Genomic DNA, 19,936 nt, shown 5'->3' with positions numbered 1-19,936 from the left:
GATTGGCCTTTTAAACAAGATGACAAAATTGTCTTAGCTTTTATCCCCTCACACAATCTCTTTAATTAACACTACATCTGGCTTGGAATTGACATAAAACCTTTTAAGAGGTATCTTCTTATGGGCACCCCCTACCCTAGCGACGTTCAAAGAAAGGATTGTTATGGTTTCTCCCTAGTTGAGGGACACTTTTCTCTATGGGTTCTCTTTATTGTCATCTATTTGCCTTAACCTTTTCTTTTGCTCATTTGTTGGGAGAAATAAGAAGGATTTTCATCCTATTGATTAAAGTTTCCCTATGATCAGTCTAAGAGGCCAATTTCGTAACATCAATTTGACAGAGAATGATATGGTTTCATTATATTTTGTCAAGATATCTCAGATTAGAAACCAACTCAAAGTCATTAATGAAGAAGTGTCTGATAAGGAATTGGTAGTTGTTGCTTTGGGTGGTCTCCCTAGATCTTGGGACTCATTTGCTTCAAGTATTAGCGCAAGAGAGAATGCTCCAACTTTTGACAAGCTATGGGCAACATGCACTCAAGAAGTGTCAAGACTCTATTGTAGAGGAGAGATTGAAGATCCAAGTGTAGAAGCATTTGCAACTCATGTTAAGGGAAACAAGAAGAATAAACCAAATTCTAGCAAATTCCAAAAAAGTTTTGGTAAAAGACAAGGTCCCAAATTTGCTTCAAGAAAGGATTCTTCCTCTCCTGGAAGACCTCCTTCTCCCTCTCCAAATAGAAGAGATAAAAGTGATAGAAGAGATGGAAGAGATAGAATAGATAAAAGAGATCTGTCCAATATTCAATGCTTTTGTTGTCAAGCTTATGGTCATTATCAAACTCAATGTCCTTGAAGGAATCAAAGAGATGACTATGAAAGGGATGATAATCGTAAAAGAAGTAGAAGTCATCATGCATCTGCTGCTGATCTAGTTGAGCCATCTTCAAAGAGGAACCATAAAAGAAGTGATTTTGAATATGTACACTCATTCTAGCTATCTAAATTACTTGAAAAAAATCAGTGATTAATTGCTTCCGCTTAAGAAGGACCCCTTGCTCGTAAAAGTTTTGACATCTTGATAAGGTTGATTGGTTGGTTGCATTCAAGAAGATTGAAGAACAAGAGGGAATTGTTGTGAACTCAAAAGATAAGTATCTTATATTTTTTTTATTGATTTAATCATTACTAGCATTGATTGTTTAGGGTTTATAAATCCTAGGTAGGGCTTGGAGATGAAAATAAACCCTGTTGTTGGTGGCCAACAAAATGATATATTGGGAGTGGTATCTCCATCCAGTGGTGGTTGGGTGAGGCTGTTTGGGAGTGGTGGCTTCCAATAGGTGGCGACCTACAAGGTCGTGGGAGTAGAGACTTCTTAGCTGGTGGTGGCCAACAAACTATTTAAAGGGGCAATGGCTCCTAGGTGGTGGTGTCCAACCGAAAGATGTAAAATATTTGATTTATAATAATAAGAGAACGAGAAGCAGTGCAACAACAATGGGTGGTTTTTGTCTCTTCGAGGTTTCCACCAGAAATACTTGTGTATCCTTGTGCATGTTTGTCTTGATCTTTATCATGGCTCTTATGTCTTGATTTTATGCCACGTTTAGCTACTAATGTTATGACGTGTATGATTGTTTAGTGATTTGGCAAAAAGTGTGAAAATTTTATAAGTGCCATCACTAATGATTCACCCCCCTCTCGGTAGCTAAGGCCAAGCCTCCTTCTATCCCTGGGTCCTCCTTTGTGATTGTTATTGATCAGATTAGCAGGGTTGCAAAGGTCCGTGCAATTGTCTATGATGAGCACACATAGGGTAAGAGTCCACTTTCACCTCAGCCCAAACCCACTCTCCTTAGGCCCTACTTCTTCCTAAAAGGCCAAGGGAGGAATCCAACTCAATACCTCAAGCATTTGAAGGAAGACTAGTGCCTTAAATGGGGCCAAAGATGAGGTGGAGGAGTTAATTAGGAGTTGTCCTATTGATTTTCTGTATGTAAATCTATAGTAGAAAACAAAAACTAGCAAAAACAATAGAGTCAATTGTGCTAGATAGAGCATGTATGTAGTCAAAATTGGTGTAGAGAAAATGTATTAACTAGATCTAATGTTATTTTTATGTTTGGGTTACTATTTATATTGGTTCTAGAACAAATCAACTTGCTTCCTTGTAATTGTAGACAGTAAATTCTTGAAAAGGTGGGAAAATTGAAAGCCTTTGAACAAGTGACTGTAGTCACTACATCTTCTATATTCAAAGATCACTTCCAACTTCCAAGCCTTTGAACAACAATAAATTAGAATTTCCCGCAATAAAGTTACACTTCACACACAATATGCTCTTAAAACCCTAGTAGTTTCCCTAGCTGTCTAGGAAAGAGAGGGTTTAACGAGATTTAATTTAATTTTAAGAAGAAAAACACACTTATAGACCAGTGCCTTAACCTACAAGGGAAAATGGAGTCTTAAATGGAGTTAATTGCCAAGGAAGGACCTTGATGGAGTATAGGGCATCCACTTGTAAAACCCTAGCTACTATTCTTGTGAGGAAAGAAATTAATTATAAGGTCTGCACACTAGGATTTTCCTTATATGATATGAAGAAGACAATTTTACATGCATTTTTGAAGCAAAGTTTTCATCAATGATAAACATTTAGACATAGAACAAGAAAAACCCTACTTAAAACATTTAAATCATGCGAAATATCAATAATCAACAACAAAGTTACGAAATCTTCCACAAATAGAACTTCTTTGAATCCCAAAATAGTGTCTCCAGGCAAAAATCACATCGAATAGCAAGTCACATCCACAAAAGATCACATTATGTCCAAGTAGCGAATAAGGAAGCTTGTTTGCACTCTTTTTAGAGAGGTCAGATTCGCATGTGTGTTGATGATAAATGAAGTGGGGTAGGGATCTATTTACATGTGCCTTCCTCTAATAACTAAAATCCCTAGATACAAGTTCACTTTTGAGTGCTCTACGAGAAAGAGGTTAAAAGACAACCTCATAGCTCAAAAACAAGACAAATATGCCATAAAAGCCCACATGTGATATGTGTGGGAATATATGCTCCAATAGTATGGTGTCATCCTCCAAATGAGCTCAATAATTCCTCCAAATGTGAGCTAAGGTCTAAGGAGTGCTCCATACTCCAAGAAGTGCTCAAGGATCATGTACAAGCCATCAAAAGTATCTCCATACCAAGGCATCATGCCTAAAAAGTTCCCTACATCACCCTCACAAGAGGAAAAAGGGTGACCTGGCATCAACTAGCTCAAGCGTTTGGGCTCCAAGATGATGTACAAGCCCTCCCTTGTCATCTCAAGGATGACCATCATCATCTATGCTTTGGATCAAGTGATGCGCATCAAACAGTGTCGAGGCCAGTTTAGGGGCATCTTAGGTCCACTACGCACATTATCAATGTGTCCAACACTAAACATCATGGACATAGTGTTTCAAATCTAGGGGTCACTCCGAGTGTCAAGCATCATTTGAAGTCCTCAAATAGCCCAATGCTTTGCTCTAGGCAAGCAATGTTGCATCATCGATGTCAATCTCTCTCTCTTTGCATTGAATTGTACGACTTCTACTGCTTTGCTGAGGAGGTGGGGAAATCACCACAAGAAGCGTTTGTTGTTGTGATGTGGGTTGAGGGGGAGCGTTCCCCCACCCTCAAATTCGCTCCCGAAGTGTGCTCCACCCAGGAGAAGATCTAGAGCGACATCGGGAGAGCGCTCCCTTAAAAGAATTCGCTCCCTAGTTTTTTGGGAGCAAATGAGGGAGCAGTTAGGGAGCGGAACAGTCAGGGAGCGTTTGTTCCCTAACTGCTCCAATTTGCTCTCGGAGTGAATTTTTAAAGGCGGGAGTGATCGGGGAGAGATCGCTCTCACCTGTTCTTGCCTAAAAAAATTCGCTCCTCGTGGGCAAAAAAGGTGTGACAAAGTTTTGGAGGGAGGGTAGGGACTAAAAGAAATAAAAGCCCCTCCTCCCCTCCCACAATTCACCATTTTCATAATTGAGAGAGCAAGAGAGGGATTTTGGAATTGGAGCTTGAGTTGAGGAGGACTATTGAGGGTTTCTTGGGAGCTTGCAGAGCTTGCAAGGGAGATTTGAGCTTGGGATTAAAGGGCAAAGAGGTAGGATCTAAACTCTAATCTAGCATTTGTGTTTTTTATATGTTCATTGTTAAATGAAAATGTTATCTTTTCTCTTTCCCATTCCCATTCCTCCATTTTATTGCAAGAAAAAAAACTATAACTCCACCAAAGTTCAAAACTTCAAACATGACGGTTATGTGGCTTGGCATTCTCTTGTTGGTTTCTCTTTTGGTTATGATGATGTTGGGGAGAAAAAGGAAGAATGATGAAGAAGTGGGGAGTGCTAGAATAAGAAACCTTGGAGAAGAGGAGTACCTTGGCGAGGAGGAGGAGGATAATGAGAGTGGAGATGATGAGGGCACAAAAACCAAACCTGACGAAACCCCACTATGGAAATATGTTTCTAGGTCGGCAAGAGGGAAAGGGGGTGGAACCACTAAATTTACATGCCTCCATTGCAAAAACACTTACATAGGTTCATACACTTGGTGCCATAAAGCATCTCTGTGGGAAAATACAAATAGGAATCAAAACTTGTGGAAGTATGTCACAACATCAAAGATCCAACAAATACATAAGGGAAGAGGAGGAACCCAATAAAAATCTAAAAGATCAAAGGGTGACTTTGAACATGACACCACTAGCCCACAATCACATAAACAACTCCATCAACATCCTCCCGTGGTAGTGGATATGGAGGCACACGAACAAACATCCCTTTAAGGCATAGAACCATATCATATTTCCTTCACCAAGGGTGTAGGAATGACGTGGATGCAAAAATTTACCGGTTTCTCTATGCATGTGGGATACCATTCAATATTCTTCGCTCACCTTATTGGCATGAAATGGTTGGTGCCATTAATGATGCCCCCAAAGGATACAAGAGCCTTGGGTATGACAAGGCTAGAACCGTGGGACTTCATCATGAAAAAGCAAAAATAGCACATGCTTTAGGTAAAATGACAAATTCTTGGAATGACTATGGGTTATCCATTGTATCTGATGACTGGACAAATGTAAAAGGCAATCCATTGATAAGTGTTCTTGGTGTGTGTACTAGTGGTGTAGTCTTCCTTTCAGTATATGATTACTTAGAAAAGTTCAAGACTTCCACAACATTGCAGAACCATTACTTCAAACAATTGAAAGTATTGGGCCATACAATGTCATCCAAGTCATCACTGATAATGCTTCTAATTGTAAGGCAACGGGAGAAATTATTAAGGATAGATACCCTAACATATTTTGGTCTCGGTGTTTGTCTCACACAATGAACCTTTCGATGCATGATATTATTAAGAACAAACACCCTTAATACTAATGGATTGGAGATTTATACAAGAGAGGTAAGAGAATGATAAAATTTGTTACCAATCATAGCAATACCCATGGGATTTTTTGCAGGCATTCAAGTTTGGTGTTGTTGAAGATTGCGAAGACTAGATTTGCTAAATATTACCTCCCCTTTAGGCACCTTTTGAAGGTAAGAGAGTCATTGACTAGCATGGTATCAAGTCAATAGTGGTAGGTATTAAAGGACAAGGCTCCAACTGTAGTTGACAGACATGGTTTTGAACAGGTGGAGGAGACTGCTCTTGATGGTTTGTTTTGGGCTTGTGTGAGGAAAGTTTTGCAATACACCAAGGCCATTTATAACATGATTTGTTTTGCAGATACAAATGCACCAGCGATTGGGGAGGTGTATGAGTAGATGGATAACATCTTGGGGCAAATAAAAGATATTGTTCATGAAAAAGATCCCAACTTGTATGATATTATTCACAATTTTGTGTGTGCTCAATGGGATAAACTTAATGTTCCACTACATGCCTTGGCATATATCCTTACACCAAAATACGACTCTCCATCTTGGTTGGGCAAACCTTCACTTGGTGGTGGGGTTAGGGCCAAGCCCCATACAAATCCAGAGGTACAAAATGGGTATATGACAACATTAGAAAAGTTGATCCTTGACAGGGAAGAGTGTGCTAGATTGTGTCTTGAATTAGGAAGATACTTCACTAGCACTAGAGTGTTTGGTTCTTTGCATGCAATGGAATATAGGGACAGATTTGATGTTGTCGCATGGTGGGACATGTATGGCGGCCAAGGACTTGTTGTAGCGGCTACAACCACTCTCCAAAATTTTGGCTCACACGCAAATTTCGGAGCCTACCTTGGATCCTGCAATCGATCGTCCTTGGTCACTTGTTGGTAAGCTGATGATCTCAAGCTTCCCCTCCTTGATCTTAAGAGTTGTTCATGTTCTCATCTTTATGCAACATTGTTAAAATTGGCAACTAGGGCAAATTTCATGTGGGTCATCTTATTCATGACTGGTAATATTTTTATTAGATTCCTCTCGTCGGGAGGTGTAGGATTGATATAAAGATCATTCGATTCCGATAAGTATTCATGGAGATATGAATTTATTTTTAAGTTGCACGAAACGGGGAAACGGGTACGAGTTTCCGAAACGGGAAGCGATACGAAACGCGACCTCCCCAAATTTTGGAAACGGGGAAACGCGAATATATATATATATATATATATAGAAAATATTTAAATATATATATATATATATGTGTGTGTGTGTGTGTGTGTGCAATCATAAAGCATAAATGATACATTATAATTTATTACACTTAAACATTAAGATTTAATTTACATCACATTTACTCATGAATGATCACATAATGAAAATAAAAATATCGGAATATCCAAAAGCAACCTTTATTAGATATCCAAATCTCAAAATCAGCCTTTATTTATATTAATATATGAGGCTGCAAGTACAATAAAGACTATAAGGCTGCAAGAGAGAGATCCAAATCAGGATTTTCTGCATCCACATCCCATTCTTTAGAAGGACCACTGTTGTATTGGGAGTCTCCTCCTACATAGTCGAACGACCTTAGTGCTCTTGATTAAATACACGTTTCATACCCTAGTACCCTACATGATCTTGATTATTGGGAGTTTCCCCTGCATAGAGGGCTTGGTTTTCTTGATTAAATACAAGTTCCATACCCTAGTACATGATAAAATCCAATGGAAACATTGCAATCCCCCCAATCCTGAAATCCTGAAAAACAAATAAGTCTGCTGCATTTTGAGTGAGATCTAAAATTCTACTTTCTCCATATGAAATCCAATGAGGGCGAAACCACTCTCAAACATCCTGAGTCATTTCACGATAAAGTTAAAAATTTAAGTAAAAGGATGAAAATGAAAAATAAAGGAGAATATCACTTTTACTTTAAGAATTTAAAATTACCATGAACTGCATATCAACACTAGGGCAAAAATTCACTTTTATAACTTTAGACACCCATCTAGAAAATTAAAAAACAAATTTGAAAAAAAAAATTAAAAAAAACACAATTCAATTGGGAAACACGGGCTGTATGGCTGGGAAACGTGTTTTCGGCCATACTACCACGTTTATGTTTCGGGAAACGTGGCAGTACGGCCGGAAACGCGTTTCCTGGCCGTACCAAACGCGTTTCCGCGTTTCGTCCCAGTTTCCAGCCGGAAACGGGCCCCCCCCACGTTTCCTGCAACATAGATTTATTTTGATTATGGAATTATTATCAAGCCGACCTACAACTCATGTAGGCTCAGAAACCCAACAGTCACATCTATTCAAACACCAACGTCGTGTATAAATACAAGAGAACTTTTCCTCATTTGGACTCACTCATCTTATCACATCTCTCTCTCTCTACTGCGCAGAAAAGGGTCTCCCTCTCACACATGTGAAGCTGGAAGCTACTGAAACTAAAGCTGCAACTGCAGAAGTAAAGTTTGACCTGCGTGGACCAGAATATCTCCTCATCTGAACTGCGCTGTAGGTTCATCTGAACCTCCTCTAAAATCCGCAACTTTTGGTGGTGGAATCAAGTCAATCTGACGGACGGTTTGCAAGATATCGACTGCCCTATTTTGAAGGAAGCTGTTGAAACTGAAGCTACAACTGCAGAAGTGAAGTTTGACCTGTGTGGACTAGAAGATCTCCTCATATGAACTGCGTTGTAGGTTCATCTGAACCTCCTTTGGAAGCCACAACTTTTGGTGGTGGAATCAAGCCGATCCAATGGTCTGTTTGTGAGATATCGTCTGCCCTAGTTTGATGATGAAGCCAGTAATGTTGATGCTACTGATCTAGGGTTTGCTACTGCTGATATAAATAAGATTTATTGTACTATTTCTCTCTGCTGAATTATTGAAGATAAAAGAAGATTTGATCAAAGGGTTTCCCCACACATTGTGGGGTTTGTCCCTGGCTAGCCGCCACATATTGTGTCTCTTGTCTTGGCTTGTTTTCTGTCGATCATTTAATGTTCTATCTGTACTTTACTTTATGTACATGTGATTGCTAATCTGTGGAATATAATAAGAAAAAAGAAGTAAATTGCTGTAAGCATAGAACATACCATAAATTAACATGGTATCAGAGCTGAAGGTGAAGACAAAGCCCGAGCAAGAGCAAGAGCAATCACCGAAGAGAAGATTGGCAAGGCTATCCTAAAAGAACTATGGGGTCCTCAATACCCTTTCCTGCCGAAGACAAGCTACGTGAGAAAGCTGACTATCACGGATGGAAGATGTCTATCGATCTAACCCTAGAAGGCCAACAGTGCTGGACCATGTAAGAGGCAATATTGTTGAGCCTCCATCAAATGCATCCTCTGCTGCCTGGAACAAATGGAAAACCAGAGAAGTCAAAATAGAAGATCATTCGGGACTATATCGACAAGCACTTGGTGGCCTACATCTCCGACCTGAACACCTCCAAGGAAATCTACGATAGACTGGTTAGTTTATTTAAAGTTAATGATGCAAATCAAGTTTTGTTTCTTAGAAATAAGCTGAAGGAAATTCATAGGGGTAAAGATGAGAGTATGCAAGCATACTTCTTAAAAATCACAGAGATCAAGAACGATCTCCTATCTATTGGGGAGACTATTACTGATAGGGAAATGGCACTCATGACTCTTGGAGGATTACCATCCAAATGGTACATGTTCAGGACTACTCTTCTGAGCAATAATGTAATTCTTGGTTTCGAGGAATTAATGGCTAAATGCATTCAAGAAGAAACAAGGGTAGAAGAGCAAGAAATGCCCATGCCTAAAGGTCCTCCTGCTGCCTTTTCTTCTCATGCTAAGAAAATAAATAATTCCGGAACTAAATCAAAAGGAAAGGTTGGACGTAAGGATGGAAGAAAAGGACGATGTTACATTTGCGATAAAGCAGGTCACTATGCAAGGGAGTGCCCTGATAGAAAGGACTCACACTGGGACGATGATCAAAATCCCTCTGATGGAAATAAAAGGAATGACAAATTCAATAGCAAAGGTAAGAGGAGAGATGGGAATCAAGGAAGAGGACAACCATTCAAGAAGGCTAGAAATTCCAGGATGTATTAAATGCACCCGATCTCAAAAATAACCTGGTGTCCATCTTGGCAATGGAAGACAAAGGCTACAAGGTAACCTTCAGTGATGGCAAGGTATGTATATGGAAAAATAATGTTAAAGATGCCTTTACTCTTGGGTTTCGAGTTGATTCATTATATCAGGTCGATGGAAGTCCGCTAGGTGTCATGTCTCATGACACATCTCTTTAGTCTGAACTTTGGCATCGGAGGTTTGCCCCCCTTCATTATAAATCTCTACTCGGTGTAAGACAAGTGGTGACAGGGATGCTCGAATTCCGAGTAGATAAAGAAGGTGTATGTCCAGGATGTGCCGAAGGAAAGCTCAAAAGGGGACCATTCCCCTCAAGCCTAGCAAGACCTCCGATATATTATAGTTGGTTCACTTAGGCATATCTGAGGCTGGCATTAAGAGGGAGACTACTACACCACATACTCCTGAGCAGAATGGTGTGGCGGAAAGGAAGAACTGTACGATTGTGGAAGCTGTCTCTATGGGTAGATGATGTAACAATGCCTGATGTGGAGGAACCCATGGATCCTATTTATCCACTTGAGCCTACACGGCTTAGGGGGATACTTGATGATGTTGAAGGACATACTGCACCCTGAGGAACCTTCCATGAAAGTAAGAATCCTAACAGGTATCAGGGATACTTGTCTGTCATGAGTACGATCATACAAAATGAGCCTTCATCATTCTCAGATGCCGTCAAGCATCAAGTATGGAAGGATGCTATGACTGAGGAATATGACTCTATTATGAAGAATGATGTCTGGGAAATAATTCCCAGACCCCAAAACAAATCAATTGTCACTTCTAAATGGCTTTACAAGATAAAGCATGTAGCAGATGGAAGTACGAAAAAGTATAAGGCTCGTTTTGTTGCTCGTGGCTTCTCCCAGAAGGAAGGTATACACTATGATGTGATATTTGCACCTGTTGCCAGATATACGACCATCCGCTTGATCATAGACCTTGTGGCTTTACAAGGATGGAACCTACGTTAGATGGATGCCAAGACCATGTTCTTGCACGGTTCGATCAAAGAAGAGGTCTATGTGGAGCAACCCAAAGGATTTGAGATTTATGATTGAAGATCTCATGTATGCAGGTTGAAGAAGGCTCTCTATGGGCTGAAGCAAGCACCTCGAGCATGGTATGAGAGGATTGATAGCTACTTGATGAAGCTGGGATTCATTAGGAGTGAAGCTGATCCTAAACTTTACTTTAAGGTTGAAGATGACAAGCCTCTCATACTAGTATTGTATGTGGATGACCTCTTTCTAACAGGTGCAGACCCTCTCATTCACAAATGTAAGAGGGAGTTGGCTTCTGAATTTGAAATGAAGGACCAAGGACTTGAAGTGTGGCAGAAGCCAAGGGAAATTTTCCTATCTCAAGGAAAATATGTGGTAAAGATATTGGAAAGATTCGGTATGATGGACTGCAAGCCTGTGACTACCTCAAGGATCTTAACTTTTAGAAGTTATATGGTAGTGATGTCAGACCAGATTTGGGAAATGCCTAGTTTCATAAACTCATTCGCATTGATGTTCTTGGTGAACCTCTGTCCGAACATATGTTTTGCAGTTAGCATTGTGAGCTCATATTTGGTTGAGCCTCAGTGGATTGATGCCAAGAATATTCTGAGATATCTTCGTGGCACAATTACTAATGGGTTAAGATACACTGTCGGAGATGTGAGACTACTTGGATATACTGATGCTGATTGGGCAGGCAATGTGGTGGACCGTAAGAGCACTTCCGGGTGTTGTTTCACCTTGGGATCTGCTTCAATATCGTGGATGAGCAGGAAGAAGAAGTTGGTGTCTTTGAGCACCGCCGAAGCAGAGTATATTGCTGCTAGCATGGCCTCCTGTGAGGCAGTCTGGTTGCGAAAGCTCTTCATTGAGTTGTTTGGATTTACATTGGATACCACTGTGATTCTCTGTAACAACTAGAGGTGGGATTCGATTATTGAGGAATCCTGTATTCGTCAATTGCTCCAGCAGATATACATTATCTGGGATATGGTAAGTCGATGAGCAAGGAGGCTTCATCGCATTAAGATGATGTACAGGTCGATACACCTTGTCAAAGCCCAGAGGAAAGATCTAATCTGTGATTTTCCCAAACGACTTGGAGTCGTTAAGAAACCCTTGTACAAGGGTCTTGCATGTTGCATACATTGAGCTCTAGGGGCTCTGAGGGCTTGCAGTTCTTACTAGAGCAACATACGACCACAGGGTGACTCACCCTCCCCTGGTGGTGCACACTGGAACAAGATGACTCTCTCTATTGTGGGACAAGATGATTCACTCTCTTGTGGAACATGATGATTCGCTCTCCTGTGTAGCAGGATGATTAGTTCTCCTGTGAGGCCTGGATTGATGTGTTCTCCATGGCAGCCTGGATTGATGTGTTCTCCATGGCAATTGTAGCAGGATTGATGTGTTCTCCTGTGAGGCCTGGATTGATGTGTTCTCATGTGAGGCCTGGGTTGATGTGTTCTCCATGGCCATTGTAGCAGGATTGATGTGTTCTCCTGTGAGGCCTGGATTGATGTGTTCTCCATGGCGATTGTAGCAGGATTGATTAGTTCTCCTATAGAGGCATCCTACCCATCCAGTCTGGGACTCATGGGAAGTACCTCTCATCTGATCAATGAGTAGGGAAATGAAGTTAGGGACCATAGTAGTACCGATGGATGCATCGTTGTATCTATCGTACTCCCTACGCTAGGATGACCTCCATTGATCTGGGATCAATGAAACTGGTCTAGGACTAGTGGTAGGAGTTGTACCATACTATGACACTGACTTCGGGTCGGTTGAAACTGGTTTGGGACCAGTGGTATATACTCTGAGACTGACTTCGTGTCAGTGCAGTGCTAGTCTGGGACCAGTGAGAGTGGTACATACTATGATGCTAACTTCGGGTCGGTTGAGACTGGTCTGGGACCAGTGGTACACTCTCTGAGATTGCGATATTGGTCTGGGACCAGTGGTAGGAGTGGTACTTACTATGAAGCTGACTTCGGGTCGGTTGAGACTGGTCTGGGACCAATGTTGCACGAAGCGGGAGCGAAGCGGAAGCGTTTTTTGGAAGCGGAAGCGTCATTTTCCAAAAATCTAGGAAGCGAAGCGTCCGCGGAAGCGTCTGCTATATATATATATATATTTTTATATTTTTTTGCATTTATACTCAAAACAAACATCCCAAATACCAAATTAATTGTAGAAGACATGAAAACATGCATATTTTTGCATAAATCAAGATAGATATGGCATCCATGATTCCATTGTAGTTACTAGTATGTACAACAATCATCTATATTCTAGCTATTACAAACATACATCAAATTTTTAAGCATATTATAAAACATAAAACATTTAAGCATATTATAAAACATAAAACATAGAGCATATTATGATTTATCTAGCAAGTGAGCAACTATCAACATTTGTCATGTCCAAAATTCAAATAATAATGTTTACAAAATATGTCACTTGGTCACCGCCAAGCCAAAAAGGTTCAAAATTCAAATTCACAAGTCTACAAGTCTAATGAGTAATCTATGACAAAAAGTAGTAGATTGTGAATATATCTACTAATCTCTCCTCCTTCCACCACGAATAGAACATGGTGGCGGGCCTCCATGTGGTGGCAATGAAGAAGATGGTGCCTGTGGAAGTCGTGGCACTGAAATTGATGAAGAAGAACCCCCTGCTGTTGGTGTTGAACCATGGAACCTAGGAACCAAGGGACCAGATGGGGGTGGGGGTGGTGGCATATCAACACGGTCATCATCATCCTAGAATCGCTCAAAAAATTCATGCAAAAAAAAAAACACTAGTTAACAAAAAAATTAAAAACATGAATTAGAGAAATGCTTTATAAGGTAAAATTGGAAAATTCATACCACAATGGACATACCTGGATAAGAGCATCCTCTAATTGCTCTAGTCACAACACTCCATCCTCCAAATTGGGCTCCTCTGGATTCTTGTCCCAAATCAACAAGTCTTTATTAGACTTTGCATCTTCACAGTAATGGGACAACAATCGCAAGTTGTAATGAACATAAACCAAGCTCTCTGCCCGGTCTAAACTCAACCTGTTCCTTTTAACACTGTGGATGAAAGAATAAGAGCTCCAACACCTCTCTGCAGAAGAAGTGTTTACCACCTGTGATAGCACCCGCAATGCCAAACTCTGTAGAAGTGGAGTACCCCCTCCATGCATGTTCCACCACTCAAGAGCAGAAAAAGTCTCTCGATCTTTAATTGCATGCATGCTCCTAAATGGACCAGTGTTGAGCGTATAGTTGCTCACCTATCTCCGTACCAATGCAGCGTCCTCATCAGGGATTAATTTACTCAATGCAGCCATATATTTTTGGTGAACCTCTTGATCTTGGTGTGGTTTTCTCCTGCTTCCCCCCCCAGGTGCTGGTGTTGAAAGCCATGATGGATGATAGTATTTAGGTGTCAAAACATATGCTAATGCATGCAATGGAATATTTAGCATTTCCCATCGGTTTTGCACCTCTACACGAATATAATTGTACAAGGTGGTATCTCTAGGCTCAACAATGTCTTTAATCTGCCCCAACATGCTATCCATTTGCTCATACACCTCCCCAATTACTGGTCGATCTGAATCTGCAAACTTGATCATGTAATAAATTGGTTTGGTGAATTGCAAAACATATTTAACCTGTGACCAAAAGTAACTGTCAAGAACAGTGTCCTTGACTGCATTAGCACCATCTGTGTCACTGTAAATTTCATCCCATGTTTCAGCACACACCAGATTAGTTAAAGCTTGTCTCACCTTCACTAGCCGCCTAAAGGTGAGGTAATAACTAGCAAATCTTGTCTTTGCAATTTTAAGCAATTGCAACTTGGAGTAAGTGCCATAGAAGTAGTTTACCCTTGTATGCCCTGTGATGAATTTAATGAGCTGCTTCCCTTTCCTGTAAACCTCAGCAATCCACCCACATTCTTTGTGTTTCACAATATCATGCATCAAAAGGTTCAATGTGTGAACCAGGCACCCAGACCAAAAGATGTGTGGATGAGTACGCTCAATAATTTTTCCTGCTGCCTTACAATTTGCTGCATTATCTGTGATCACTTGAACCACATTATTCGGACCAACATCTTTGATTGATTTCAATAGGAGATCTGCAATGTTTTGTGCAGATGCAGTGATGGAGGAGGAGTCATGACATGCAATAAATACTGCACCACTAGAAGAAACACCAAGAACATTTATCAAATGTTGGTTTCTAATATTTGTCCACCCATCTGATACAATGGATACCCCAGAATCTACCCACTCATTTGTAAAACGTGTCAAAGCTCTTTGAACCTTAGCTTTTTCTCTTTCTAATAACACTGTTCTAGCTTTCTCATAGTTGGGGGCCTTGTATCTTTTTGGGGCTTCATTGATGGCCTTTACCATTTCATGCCAATAGGGAGAGCGAAGCACATTGAATGGTACACCGCAAGCACAAAGAAAACGGACTATCTTTCCATCCACATCATCCCTCCCAGCAACATTAAGGAAATCCCCTATTGTTCTTCTACCTCCAGAGCTTGCAGAAGTACCATGAGGAGATGAGCAACTACCAAATTTAGAGGTTGCACTTGATTCAGAATGAGTTTTTTGTTTCTTGTTTTTTTGTTGTGCAACCATCTCTATTTGGATGTATTTTCTTCTTTCTTCAGTTGAAATGTTTGGGCAAATTTGTACCCCCACAGAACCCTTTTTTTCATCACTGTCCAGCACCCCACAAAGATGCCTCCTCAGACGGGTATATGAACCACAATATGGTTTTCCTCCATGACAACCATGAGGGCACACAAATTTGTAAGATCCACCACCCTTTCCCCCATCAAGTTTGGTCACATAGTTCCACAAGGGTGTTGATGTAGCTTTCCCATCTTGTGTTTCAGTGTCCCCTTCAAGTTCATCCCCTTTCTCTTCAAACCCTTCCTCCTCATCATACATTGGGTCACTACTATTAGGACCATCACCAATGTCCTCTTCTGTATCTTCCCTTCTATTCCTCACCCTTGCCATCATTAAAACCAAGAGTGGAATGATACATAGAAGCCAAAAGAACACCATCTTGGAATATGGATATAGGTGGTGGACAACGACAACCTGTAAATAAAGGAGCAAGTAGAAACAATGGGAAAGAGTAGGAGAGGGAGGAGAAAAATACAATTTTTTTTTCAAAAAAACAAGGGAGTTTGGGGTTTGAACTTACCTCTTTAGCTCTTGTAGATGAAGTCCTCCAAGCTCTTGCTCCAAGCTCCTCCTCCTTCTTCACTCCTCCAAGCTCTCCTCTCTTCTCCTCTCCTTTCCTCTCTTCTCTTCTCCTCTCCTCTCTTCTCTTCTCCAACTCTCATAAACTCAAAGTGAGAAAATGAGGAATGAATGGGGGCTTTATTCTTTTCATTCCTCACCTTAACCTCACCCTAACCCACCCCCTTAAGGTTGAGTGAACATAACTTTAAAAAAAAATTAATTTTTTTTTTGTTTTTCTCCCTTGGGCGCGCCCCTTTCCGCCGAAGCGTACGGAAGCGTGCGTGAAGCGCACGCTTCCTGCTCCGAAGCGCCACGCTTCGACGGCCCGAAGTGCCGTACGAAGCGCGCTTCGGAGCCGGTGCTTCGGAAATTCCAAGAAGCGCAAAAAAGTTTGCGATCGCGCTTCCGAATTTCCGAAGCGCGCTTCGGAAGGCGCTTCGTACGGCGCTTCCGTACGGGGCGCGCTTCGGAGCTTCGGAGCGGGGGGGGGGGCGCTTCGTGCAACACTGTCTGGGACCAGTGGTGCGCACTTTGAGACTGACTTTGAGTCAGTGGAGGATGATACTGGTCTAGGACCAATGGAGTTGTACTCACTATGACGCTGAGTTCGGGTTGGTTGAGACTGGTCTGGGACCAGTGCTACATACTCTGAGACTGAATTTGAGTCAGTATGATACATCCTCGATCATTTCTTCTTCTTCATAATTCGGACAAAAGCAGAGCAGAACAAGCAGAAGAGAGCAGAGCAGGACAAAGGTTAGGCTGTACAGGGTAGTGCCTTTGATGGATGAATAGTAACGACCGATAGACAGATTGCAGATGAAGTTCTCCCTAGTTGAGAGGGAGTGTTAAGATTGGAAACTAGGGCAAAACTTATTATGGTTCATCTTATTCATGGCTGATAATATTTTTATTAGATTCCTCTCGTCGAGAGGTGTAGGATTGATATAAAGATCATCCGATTTCGATAAGTATTCATGGAGATATGAATTTATTTTGATTATGGAATTATTATCAAGCCGACCTACAACTCATGTAGGCTCAAAAGCCCAACAATCGCATCTATTCAAACACCAACGTTGTGTATAAATACAAGAGGACTTTTCCTCATTTGGACTCACTCATCTCATCACATCTCTCTCTCTACTGCGCAAAAAAGTGTCTCTTCTTTACTGCACAGACAAGGGTCTCTCCCTCACACATGTGAAGCCGGACGCCGCTGAAACTGAATCTGCAACTGCAGAAGTAAAGTTTGACTTGCGTGGACCAGAATATCTCCTCATCTGAACTGCGCTATAGGTTCATCTGAACCTCCTCTGAAAGCCGCAACTTTTGGTGGTGGAATCAAGTCAATCCAACAGACGGTTTGCAAGATATCCACTGCCCTAGTTTGAAGGAAGCTGCTGAAACTGAAGCTACAACTGCAGAAGTGAAGTTTGACCTGTGTGGACCAGAAGATCTCCTCATCTGAACTGCGCTGTAGGTTCATTTGAACCTCCTCTGGAAGCCGGAACTTTTGGTGGTGGAATCAAGCCGATCCGACGGTCAGTTTGTGAGATATCGTCTGCCCTAGTTTGGTGATGAAGCCGCTAATGCTGATGTTGCTGATTTAGGGTTTGCTACTGTTGATATAAATCAGATTTATTGTACTATTTCTCTCTGCTGAATTATTGAAGATAAAAGAAGATTTGATCAAAGGGTTTCCCCACACATTGTGGGGTTTGTCCCTGGCTAGCTGGCACATCTTGTGTCTCTTGTCTTGGCTTGTTTTTTGTCGATCATTTAATGTTCTATCTGCACTTTACTTTATGTACATGTGATTGCTAATCTGTGGAATATAATAAGAAAAAAGAAGTAAATTGCTATAAGCATAGAACATACCATAAATTAACAAAAATGTGTCATCTTTGGGCATAGGGATTGTTGTTTGTCATGCAAAGGGAATGTTGTTTTGCTTCAAGGGAAAGCATGCGTGCATGAGTTTCTATCATCACATAGACATGTTTCACACTCACTTCACACACTCTTGTCACGAAGGTTGTTGCATCAAGCAGAGTAGGTTTTATACTTTCTGGATGGTCTATGTTGCATCACCAAGTGTTTGTGTGCGATCACAATCAACTATTAGCACCGTTTACATATGTATCACTGATCTCACACTTAGCGAATTTCCCAAGAAACTTAGTTTCATCCAACCTCCCAGAATTGTGCACTTTGCTTCTGCAACAATCAAGCTTCCTCCCTTGCCTGCTGGAACTCCGCAGTGCAGAGAGACCCCAACATCACTTGGCATCCAAAATTGCGCAACGGTTTCCTCCAGTGTCTTTCCCTAGTTGGAACCCGTTGTCTCCAGAAATTGCGTAGTATTGTCCCTCAACTGCCCAGTCCGCCTTGCAACTTGAAACTGTGCAGATGTGTCCTCTTAGAACCCATCCCGTGACAGTGCATTGCATCCAGAAACTGTGCAGTATGGTCTCTCAGCGGCCCAGGCTGCACTGCAATAGAAATTGCGTAGAGGTGTCCTCCCAGGACCCCCATCCCGCAGTAGTGTTCTGTGCCTCAAAACTGTGTAGTGTTGTCCAAGCTGCCTTGTCTGTCTTACATTTAGAAACTGTGCAGATGGGCCTCCCAGGGCCTCATTCCGGCAATAGTCACTGCCCGCTGAAACAACGCTTATCTATCTCTCAATGACTACAGGAAAAGGGTGACATGCTGAGATCACTCCCAAGGAGTTGAGGAAAAGGGCCAAGAGACTAAGTGATGGATGATGAGCCTCATCATTGGGTAACTATATGGACCTTAATTCACCTCCTAGATTAGTCAAATCAACTCTTTTTACAATTTATTATATGTTTTGATTATATTTTGTTTAATGTGATGAGTCAAAGTGAAATAATGCCTAGTGGACTAATGTGAATTGAATGCAGGTTTGTGAGAAAAAATCAGGGAATTTTGGCAAGATTAAAGGTTGAAACTCGAATGGGACAAGGAAGAGAGATTGTAGGAGGTAAATCCTCCTCATTTACTCCTCCCTCGTTCGAATATTCCTCCATCAATCACACTAGCTCGGAGTACAAGCAACCAAGTCATGAAGATCAAAAGGCAACTGAGCAAGTGACAGTCAAAGAGTTAGTTTATCTCAAGTTCGGGAGCCGAGCCTCCCTAGATTTAAGGAAGCCATTGGGGACTTCAATTGTATAAATAAAGAGGCCTAGAGCCTCATTAGGATTCGAATTTTTGTTGTAAAAACACTGGTTATTTTTGAGCTTCAGACTTGTGGAAGACATTGCTATGTAATATTCTGTTTTGATAATGAGAATGAGATTTTTCTTGATCCAGTATTGAGTTAACTCAGAGGGCTAAAGCTCTTGGGCTAGGGCCGAACCCTAGCAGAAAAGGCTCCTTTTCTTGTATCTGTATGCTTAGATTGATTTCATATATTCATGGTTAAATTGTCCTTAGAAGTATTTCATTGCAAGTAGTGTAGATTTGATTAGTTTGTTTCCATTTGTGCTTTACTTCAGCAGTAGTTTAGAAGAGATAAAAAACCATCAAAAAGCTGTCAATAGGTGTTTTGGCCTCACTTCTCCCTTCATGGATCATGATTTGAGGAAAGGACTCCTATGCAGCCCCCAAAGACATTTTCTACTTTCTCATAGAATTTAGAGTTTTCTGTAGTTAAGCCAACATTTGATCAAGTTCCAAGAGTAGGACCTAGTCATCATTTCTTCCATCTTCATCCTTACAGTGATCTCATCAATGATTCTTATTCTGCAAGTTTTCCTCATGCATGAAGTAGAAAGGTAGCTCATTAAACTCTACTTTCTTAGCTTGTTGAAATTCTCCTTATTTACATGATTTTTGGGCAAATATCAATGTTTGATGCAGTGCAGGTGTTTCAGAAGTAAAAAAAGATCTCATAGCCAACAACCTCCTTCAGACTTCATCCATCCACAATCATTCCTTGCTTTCACTAAGACCCTCACCAATTTCATCATTTTACAAGGAAACTTCTCCAAGCATGTTGAGCAAATCCAACCATCTCCCAACCTCG

This window comes from Pinus tabuliformis, chromosome 3_1, assembly GCF_031772625.1.
Source record: "Pinus tabuliformis cultivar Carrire ecotype Pingquan chromosome 3_1, CPIR1, whole genome shotgun sequence".
Classification (NCBI taxonomy): Eukaryota; Viridiplantae; Streptophyta; class Pinopsida; order Pinales; family Pinaceae; genus Pinus; species Pinus tabuliformis.
This window is presented reverse-complemented; position numbering follows the sequence as displayed.